Source organism: Glycine max, chromosome 19 (genome assembly GCF_000004515.6).
Source record: "Glycine max cultivar Williams 82 chromosome 19, Glycine_max_v4.0, whole genome shotgun sequence".
Lineage (NCBI taxonomy): Eukaryota > Viridiplantae > Streptophyta > Magnoliopsida > Fabales > Fabaceae > Glycine > Glycine max.
The window spans coordinates 43,445,594-43,453,682 of record NC_038255.2 but is presented as its reverse complement, the minus strand read 5'-3'; the positions used below and the strand labels follow the sequence as shown (position 1 = coordinate 43,453,682).

The following is an 8,089-nucleotide window of genomic DNA, read 5'->3' as shown; positions in this document are numbered from 1 at the left end:
AAATCTTTCCAATGAAAGATAAGAATCTGCAAAATGAATTTCATGAGCAATCACTGAACAAGTGAGACTCTTCATTAGCTAACCATTTAATACACGTGTGAATGTGTAAGAGTGGAAAACACTGACACTATATTATATATCCCATCAATCTGTCTCATTGTGCATTCAGTCAAATAAGATATGTACTATTTGGTTGCATCTAGGAAGTGGAAATGGAGGGTGGTGAGGGCATTTTCAGAGCAGGAAGTAGGAGGGGTTTTGGGTTTGGTAGTTCATCACTTAGGAGGAAAAGTGATGCAGATCCAACCTTCTCCAACTCTTTCCACAGTGATGATGATGAAGAAGCTCTCAAATGGGGTGCGATTCAGAAGCTTCCCACGGTTTCACGTTTGCGGAAAGGCTTGTTGACTAACCCAGAAGGGGAGGCCAGTGAAATTGATATACACAAACTTTGGGTTGCAAGAAACGAGAGCTTTGCTTGAAAGACCATTGCAAATGCCGAAGTGGACAATGAGAAGTTCTTGTTAAAGCTCAGGAGTCGAACTGATAGGTGACAATTAATTCCACTATCAATTTTTTTTAAACTATTTTATTGTGCTTTTAAAAATGAACCGATGCATGGATTTTTTTCTTACTCATTGAATGGCAACAGGGTTGGAGTTGATATTCCTACAATTGAAGTTCGATTTGAGCACTTAAATGTTGAAGCGGATGTTCATCTAGGAGGCAGAGCTTTGCCCACCCTCACCAACTATATGGTTAATATAGTAGAGGTAAATATTATAGAGAGCTGTTATATATTATCATTAACAGAGAGTCTAAATGCTTATTTCCCCCTTTTTTTTGGCTTTTGTGAAGGGATTGTTGAAGTCTATCCTTAGAAGTGGAAGACAAAATATGAATATTCTCCATGATGTCAGTGGAATAATAAAGCCTTCCTGGTAATAATGCAGATATACTTTATGCATAATATATATCATTAAAAACAAGACTGCAGTAATTAGCTAACACCTTCGGAAAACAATAAAAAAATTTATATATTTTCTCCTTTCCAGGATGACATTGCTTTTTGGGTCTCCAAGTTCTGGAAAGACCACACTCCTCTTGGCCTTGGCTGGAAAACTTGATCCAAACCTAAAGGTTATTATATGTATAAAATTGTTTAACATTAAGATTTTAACATTTTTGCCTTATTTTTATCTGGTGGACCTTAGCCTAATATTCTTGATTAGTTCAATGGAAAGGTGACTTATAATGGTCATGAGATGAATGAATTTGTACCCCAGCGAACTGCTGCATATGTCGGTCAAAATGATATCCATATTGGAGAAAAATGACCATCAGAGAAACCTTAGCCTACTCAGCCAGATTACAAGGTGTTGACATGCATATGGTTCGTGTACGTGATTGCTATTTTGTTTTCTCATAGTTAAATCTCATACGATTACGAGGACAAAACTTGATATTTGAAATAAAAACATGTTGTATCATGCAGATATACTAACTGAGGTGTGTAGAAGAGAGAAGGAAGCAAATATTGTCCCTGATCTAGGTATTGATATCTATATGAAGGTATGATGGAAATCATTTTATAACTAGTTACAACATATTAATTTTTTGAAATTTGTGCCTACTCGGGTGACAATCATATGTGGAGTTTTGATCTAGGTGGCAACTTAGTTTAATTTGATGGCAAACAAGCCGTAATTTTTAAATTGAACTGTTCCATTTGATATGGATTTTGATATTGAAGTTGAGTGCATCATCTACTTCTTTTAGATTTACAAATAGAATGTTTAATAATTAATTAAGTGGCTGAACTATTGTGACTTGTCTCTCAGTCTGTAGCAACTGAAGGCCAGAATGCAAATCTGTTAACAGATTATATTTTAAGGGTAAAATTCATTCACTCAATTTTTCTCTGATCTTCATAAACTCATTATGAAATTGTGCTAATTTTATTTTTGTTCACTTTATATTTTCAGATTCTAGGACTGGAGATCTGTGCAGATATAGTTATGAGAAATGCAATGATAAGAGGTATCTCTGGTGGACAAAGGAAACGTGTTACAACAGGTAAAATAGGCTTGGCCTTAATCTCTAAATGCATCAAGTTTATTTTCCTCAACTAATTGGTCTATGTGAGAATTTTAACAATTATAAATTTATTAATGCAGGAGAAATGCTAGTTGGTCCTTCTAGAGTATTATTCATGGATGAAATATCTACTGGTTTGGATAGCTCAACAACATTTCAAATTGTCAAATCAATTAAGCAATATGTCCACCTTCTCAAAGGGACTGCTGTGATCTCGCTCTTGCAGCCACCACCAGAGACTTACAATCTTTGTGACGATGTAATTTTATTCTCTGATCCACATATTGTGTACCAAGGTCCCTGTGAACACGTGTGTTGATGGATCGGTAAGTATACCAATTCGTCTTAAACAGGAAAGTTAAAATAGGAGTTCGAATGTGGAATCTATCAAAGATTTTATTTGTACTTAGGTAGATAAATATTTTATTAATAAAAAAATTAAAGAAAATTGTCTTGGGAAGATTATGAGAAAAACAATAATTTAAATTGACAGAAAATTAAATCAAATAAGAGGAGAAATTAAACAAAAAATTTAATTAATTAATTAAAGACAGAAAAGATGAGAAAATTCAATATTATTGTAGGAGGAAAATAAAAAAAATGAGAATGTTGAAAACTTAACCTATCAAAGCTACTCTTCAATATAATATTAATGATTTTTCTCTATTTATAATTATTCCAATTTACACATGCATCGTATACTTTAATTTTGATCCCCGCATGAAAGAGTCTAATTTATTTATTTTTTCTCCCAAGTTCCTTTGCAGACTATAATAATAAATTGCATTAAAATTAGAGATGTATAATAGGCTAAACAAATATCATTTCTAGTGATGACTTTATTTAGATACTTTTTTCCCTAAAACTTACTATGCAAATGTGTGATCAAAGTTACCCCTAAAACTTACTATGAAAATGTGTGATCAAGCCACGAACAATAATATTAAATATATGAATATTTATAAATAGATTGGAAGAGAAATTACATTTAGAGCTTCTTCTCTAGTTTTGTTTTCTATAAGGAATAGCATTTTCTTTTAGAATTTTTGTGTGTCTTTTCCTTTTTCTCTTTTTTTCTTTTACAGGTACAGTTGAGACGACTTTTGAATTAGTTTGATTTTCTTAATTAGTCTATTTTTTTAATTAATCTTCTTTTTTTAATTAACTTATTTTTCTTTATTAGTATTATTTCCTTAATTAGTTCTTCTTTCTTGAATTATCTACTTTTTTGTTTTATTTTACTCATTAAACATCATAAATTATCCCTTTTAATATTCTCTCCACAAAAAAGTTAAATGTTATTAATTTAATAATTATTTGCTCAAAAAGAAAAAATTAGAAGAAAAAGATTATAAATTCTTATATAATTTAAGTTCAAAATATACTCATAATTAACCTCATCAACAATGACTTTCCGCTTTTCCTTTATCTTGTTTTCTCCCACGAGATTGAGAAAGCTAGAGGCCAGTTCCTCGGGCTTCTCGTGGCCATGTGCCTCCACGATCACTACTCTTGTTGCTGTGTGTTGCTTGGGAGCATGTATTGGAAACTTGGCACCAAAATGTAAAGATCAAACTGGACTCTAGGAAATTCTCTTTCACACTCGTCCTTCTATTTGTTCTTAAACATTAATTCACATCGACCAATTAATTGCAGTGACAGGGTGCAAGATCTCTTTAATTCAATGGGCTTTATGAATGTTAGTTGTTTGGTTATTGGTGTTAAGAATTGCAATTCAATGCAACCAGTGGTGAGTGTAGAGCGAACCGTCTTTTATAGGGAAAAGACTGCTGGAATGTATTCATCTTTGGCATATGCTGTTGCTCAGGCAAGCAATATCTTATTTATTTAAGCACTTGATTATTTTCATTAATGAAAATATTTTTCCTCATCAATCTTCATATTTTCATGCAGGCTCTAATTGAAATTCCTTAGAGTACGTTTGGATACAAAATTTTAACTGGGAAAAGTAATTTATTAGAGAATTTGAATTTTTGTAATTTAGAATTTATTGTTTGGATGTTTTTCATGAAGAATTTAAAATTTTGGAATTTTAAAACAGAATTTTAAACAACTAAAAATCTGGAATCTTAAAATATCGATCGGGTATGAACATACGTATAATTAGCACACCAATTATATCTTTTTTTTTCATTCATTTTTTTCATTCTCATAATTTTAAATTTTTTTATCCAAACACAAAATTTTGAAAATAAAAAAATTTCAATTGAAGTATTTGAAATTCTTAAAATTTAAAATTTCTCTATCCAAACACATTCTTAAGTTATTGTACACTGTGGAATACGCCATTATATAGTTTACTCTATCTATGGTTGGTTACGAGTAGAGTGTCACTAAGTTTGTTTGGTACCTCTTTTTTCATGTTCTTCACCCTCCTGTATTTTACCTACTATGGCCAAATGTTGACAGTCGTCACCCCAACCCTATCCATTTCCGCTTTACTCGTGAGTGCATCTGCTTTATTGTGTTCCACAATCGGTAAGTTAATTTTAGCTTCTTTTCATGTTAAGTAATCTATGCATGTTTCCTTTTTTTCTTTTTAAATAAGCATATAAGAATACATAATTTATGAGGTTTCTTTTCTTTTATTTTTTTACATGTACTAACAGAGGATCCCGATATGGTGGAGATGGTACTCTTGGGCAAATCCACTACCTTGGTCTCTGTATGGGTTGTTGGTTTCTCAGTTTGGAGATACAAAGGACAGTATTGACTTCAACGGAAGAAGCATTCACGTAGAAGACTTTTTGAGGAATTACTTTGGTTTTAAGCATGAGTTTTTGGGAGTGGTTGCAGCTATGGTTGTTGGATTCACAGGATCTTTTTGCATTGATTTTTGCTTTCTCCATCAAGATGTTTAAGAATGTCATTGTAAATTTTGATGTAGGTTCATATCGTTGCACATGAAATCATTGATGGATACAAAAGTGTATCAAAGGGAGGGGGGAGGGGAGAATTTTTTTTTTTTACACAATTACTTAAATATCAAATTCTAATAAATAATAAATTTAACAAAATATTTATTATTAATTTTATGTGTAAAACTAAAGAATTCTAAAAAAATATTGAGAGAGAAGGTGGGGGGGGGGGGGGGGGGGAATCCAACAACGGAAGTTGACTGCTTATTTATCAAATTTGGACAAAATTGCAAAAATTTGAAAATATGTAGACAAAATACACAAAAAAAAATTAAGGTAGGCAAAATTCGCAAGATGGGGTACAAATTGTGTAATTAAGTATTTTTTTAAAAATTATTTAATATATGTAAATACTATATTAATATCATTAAATATTACATTAATGCTCAAGTTAAAGTCTATTTGACTAAAGATAGAAATTAAGAGATAAATTATTATTATTATTATTATTATATTCTTTAATTTGGTTAGTTTAAATTTTGGTTACGAAAAATAATAATTGAAAATGAGGATTTTTATATGTTGAGCAGTTAATCTTAATATAATTCATGTAAGTATATATATATAATATTTTATTTAATGTATATATACTAATATACTAAATATATTTGCAAGGGTATAAAATAAAGGTCAAAGTATATATACTAAATATATTCGTAATAATTATTTTTTATTTGATGATGATTTTTAGGGTATATATACAACTATTAATATTTTTTTTAACTATATGTACAAGTATTAATGTTTAATAACGTTGGTACGTGAGAAATGAGTTTAAATTACCAAAACAAGGCCATCAGTTAGTTTCTCGCCAGAAATTAATTGTGAACAAAGTCCAAATATACTTCATATCAACACCATGCTAATAAACAAGAAAATGTTGCATGAATGTTTAGAATATTTAAATGCGTAACATTTCATTTTTCGTAAAATAAATTAAAAATAATAAAATTTTAGAAAAATAATAAAATTTTTATAATTAAATAAATAAATAAAATAATTTTATTAATTAAAATAATAATTTTAGGATAAATAAAATGAGTATATGTTCTTAAAAAATAAAAAAAAAATTATTAATTTATTTGATAAAAAGTAAAATATAGTTCCTTTTTTTATAAAATAAATAAAAATAGAATAATTGATAAACAGAAATACCTTATATGTAAATAGAGATTTTTCAATTTTTATTCTTCATTTCTCTTAAATTCGTTTTCCATCTCCCTTTACAATTCATCCTTCCTTCCTCGAACTCAATATATATATATTGGTACATATATTGGTAACCATGTTCAGCTTTGCCAACAATTAGTCTCTGTTAGAGAAACTACTTGATTATCTTAAATGGTGTTCTCTCCTGTACGTTTTTTTTTTTCACAAGATTCGAAATTGAGATTTTACTTAAGTAGATCATGTTCAGTACACTGGATGAAGAGATTGTTGGCAGGGGCAGATCTACATTGGGCTGAGGGTGTACACTTGCACTCCCTCATTTTTTAAAATTCATTAAATTTGTAAATAAAATCTTATATTTTTATATTTTATTTTATTTATATTGATATAATTGAACCCACTAATTTTATTTTTTATAAATTATACCCACTAATTCAGGGTCTTGGATCCGCCCCTAATTGTTGGTAACCCAATGTATATATCTCATTCAGCCAGAGGGAAGTAACTGAGTCGATACCACACAAAACATCAGCAAAACAAAGTGGGAGAAATTAGTTTTTTGTTTCGGCGAAACAGATACTACTTACTAGGTTTAGTAGGCGTTGCATTAAGGTTAAAACGTCTTTTGTTGTTTGGTTGCTGGAGGGTGGGAGTAGTTTCCGGATTGGTAGCTCATCCATTTGGAGGGTCAACAGTGACGCGGAAGTCTTCTGAAACTCTTTAATTTCCACCAAGAAGATGATGAAGAGGCTCTCAAATGGGCTGTCATTCAGAAACTTCCCACTGTTGCATGTTTGAGGAAAGCTTCAGCGAGATCGATGTGAAGAAACTTGGGTTGCAAGAAAGGAGAGCTTTACTTGAAAGACTGGTGGCCGGGAACTGTTGAAGAGGACAATGAAAAGTTTTTGCTCAAGCTCAGAAACCGACTCCCACTCTCATTTCTTCTTCTTGATTCTAATAGAGGTGTCTAATTTGATGGATGGTTTCTTCTCCTCCTCACTTTGTTCACCGGATTGGATGATATCAGAGTTGGAATCGATCTTCCTACTGTAGAGGTTCGGTTTGAGAACTTGAACGTGGAAATAGAAGTTCATGTAGGAACTAGAGCTTTGCCTACCTTCTCTAACTTCATGGTTAATATAGTGGAGTCCATGCTAACATACTTCCAGAATTGCCTTTTTGGAATTATATTAACATGATTACGGAAAGGTTATTCGGGAAGATACTATTTTTTATACTTCCGGAATAGGGCAAATTTATTGTAGGGGACCACTTTTAAAAAGTATTTATGGATTGAGGTCCCTTTTTAAAGAAATTGGAAGGGGGTTTGATTTGTGGTAGATGGCGGTTAGATAGCTGGTGCCGCCAGTAACTTTGACGGGATAAAATAAAAACAAAATTAATTTATATATTTTTTCCTAAACGGGACCGCAACCCGACAATGCAAATGGCTGGACATGCTGAAGAAGCATGCGGCTAATACAAATGGCGGTACATGCACAATGTTTTTATTATTGTTAAAGATACAAATCTATTAGCTAGCTGCAGATAATATAATTTAAGCACACAAAGACTCAAGTCTACACAGGAATGCTGATAAAAACACGTGCTTCGCTTCACGAGACTGCTTCAAAGTAGCAGCCACTCATTTTATTACTAGCAAATTTAATCAGATTTAGATTATATAAAATACTAATAGTAAAATAAGTAATAATATCTATTCCTGTTTATGTCTAGAAGAATTATTAATAAATCTTACTATTTGTTTAGATAGATAGGCCAAAATAAACAAGGAATAAATGAGAAAGTTTATCCCTAACATTGCATATTTAAGAGAGTTTTAACTTAAGAAGTTCACGTAATCAGTGTTTTAAAGGAAATAA

General features: G+C 31.1%; 1 pseudogene; it reads left to right on the top strand.

Moving 5' to 3' along the window:
* Positions 1-212: 212 nt before the first annotated feature.
* LOC113000435 (pleiotropic drug resistance protein 1-like) lies at positions 213-4,979 on the top strand (annotated as a pseudogene).
* The last annotated feature ends 3,110 nt before the right edge of the window (positions 4,980-8,089 follow it).